The sequence below is a fragment of the Galeopterus variegatus genome, unplaced genomic scaffold, assembly GCF_000696425.1.
Source record: "Galeopterus variegatus unplaced genomic scaffold, G_variegatus-3.0.2 Scaffold1532, whole genome shotgun sequence".
In the NCBI taxonomy this organism is placed as follows: Eukaryota; Metazoa; Chordata; class Mammalia; order Dermoptera; family Cynocephalidae; genus Galeopterus; species Galeopterus variegatus.
Genome location: NW_007727643.1, coordinates 151,957 through 154,770, shown reverse-complemented (window position 1 = coordinate 154,770; position 2,814 = coordinate 151,957).

Genomic DNA, 2,814 nt, shown 5'->3' with positions numbered 1-2,814 from the left:
TGCTTCACTTTTGCAGACTGCTGTTTTTCAAGAGATTTTTTTTTTTTTTTTGACCATTAAGGGGATCACAACCCTTGGCTTGGTGTTGTCAGCACCATGCTCAGCCAGTGAGTGCACCGGCCATCCCTATATAGGATCCGAACCCACGGCCTCGGTGCTACCAGCGCCGCACTCTCCCAAGTGAGCCATGGGGCCATCCCTTTCAAGGGATTTTTACATTTATTTGACATATTAATAAGAATAAACTTATTTACTGAATATTAAAGCTCAATAATAAGATATTATAGTGTGAAATGTGGTTCAACGTTAAAACAACACTGCTTTGAAAATATGTAATGTAATATGAACTTGTAAATTATAAAAAAGATATCTTTCTCACCTCATAGTTACTTTACATATATTACCTTAAGCTAAAGACCTATCAAGCTAATATTTATAAACAGGGAACAGCTTTACGAGCATCGGTGATTGGAGGCAGGTTTATGCAACTTTGCCATTATTATTATTTTTTTTGTTCTTTTTTTTAAATTATTTTTATTTTGTCAATATACAATGTAGTTGATTATTATGTCCCATCAAACTGAGAATTTTCATTTTGTGAGGATCTGAGGATAGGTGCATCCAGATGACAAAAGACACAATTTCTACCTAATTCTGAAAGTTCAAACTATTGTGTAGTGATAAATACCACATGTTTTCACTTATTGGAGGGAGCTAAAGGTGAATGAATCAATTCACGCACACACACACCCACACACACATAAAAACAAACAAACAACAACAACAAAAAAAAAAAACCCAAAAAAACAAGGGGGGGGGGAGAGGAAGATATAACAACCACAATTTTTTTTGAAGTTCTTACAACAAGCAAATGGAGGGGACACACTTGGGTGGGAGATAAATACCACATGTTTTCACTTATTGGAGGGAGCTAAAGGTGAATGAATCAATTCACGCACACACACACCCACACACACATAAAAACAAACAAACAACAACAACAAAAAAAAAAAACCCAAAAAAACAAGGGGGGGGGGAGAGGAAGATATAACAACCACAATTTTTTTTGAAGTTCTTACAACAAGCAAATGGAGGGGACACACTTGGGTGGGAGATAAATACCACATGTTTTCACTTATTGGAGGGAGCTAAAGGTGAATGAATCAATTCACGCACACACACACCCACACACACATAAAAACAAACAAACAACAACAACAAAAAAAAAAAACCCAAAAAAACAAGGGGGGGGGGAGAGGAAGATATAACAACCACAATTTTTTTTGAAGTTCTTACAACAAGCAAATGGAGGGGACACACTTGGGTGGGAGATAAATACCACATGTTTTCACTTATTGGAGGGAGCTAAAGGTGAATGAATCAATTCACGCACACACACACCCACACACACATAAAAACAAACAAACAACAACAACAAAAAAAAAAAACCCAAAAAAACAAGGGGGGGGGGAGAGGAAGATATAACAACCACAATTTTTTTTGAAGTTCTTACAACAAGCAAATGGAGGGGACACACTTGGGTGGGAGATAAATACCACATGTTTTCACTTATTGGAGGGAGCTAAAGGTGAATGAATCAATTCACGCACACACACACCCACACACACATAAAAACAAACAAACAACAACAACAAAAAAAAAAAACCCAAAAAAACAAGGGGGGGGGGAGAGGAAGATATAACAACCACAATTTTTTTTGAAGTTCTTACAACAAGCAAATGGAGGGGACACACTTGGGTGGGAGATAAATACCACATGTTTTCACTTATTGGAGGGAGCTAAAGGTGAATGAATCAATTCACGCACACACACACCCACACACACATAAAAACAAACAAACAACAACAACAAAAAAAAAAAACCCAAAAAAACAAGGGGGGGGGGAGAGGAAGATATAACAACCACAATTTTTTTTGAAGTTCTTACAACAAGCAAATGGAGGGGACACACTTGGGTGGGAGATAAATACCACATGTTTTCACTTATTGGAGGGAGCTAAAGGTGAATGAATCAATTCACGCACACACACACCCACACACACATAAAAACAAACAAACAACAACAACAAAAAAAAAAAACCCAAAAAAACAAGGGGGGGGGGAGAGGAAGATATAACAACCACAATTTTTTTTGAAGTTCTTACAACAAGCAAATGGAGGGGACACACTTGGGTGGGAGATAAATACCACATGTTTTCACTTATTGGAGGGAGCTAAAGGTGAATGAATCAATTCACGCACACACACACCCACACACACATAAAAACAAACAAACAACAACAACAAAAAAAAAAAACCCAAAAAAACAAGGGGGGGGGGAGAGGAAGATATAACAACCACAATTTTTTTTGAAGTTCTTACAACAAGCAAATGGAGGGGACACACTTGGGTGGGAGGTGCCTTTGTCGAAGATCAAATGGCAGTAAGTGCATGGGTTGATTTTGCCATTATTTTTTATTTCTTGGAACTACATCCTATCAGTTGTTGGACTAGTGATCCCTACCAGTAACATGAGAGCATAGGTGTGGCGTATTGATTGCAGTTTGTATAACACTTCCACATTATTTTTCTTATTCTTCCTAACAAACTTTTGGTGTAAGTCTTTATTAGCAGTCCCTTTTTATAGACAAGGAAACTGAGGTCACACAGCTGGTGATCACAGAGAAGGGACTGAGATGAATCACCTTTTACTTCAGAGTCCACTACACAATAGTTTGAACTTTCAGAATTAGGTAGAAATTGTGTCTTTTGTCATCTGGATGCACCTATCCTCAGATCCTCACAAAATGAAAAT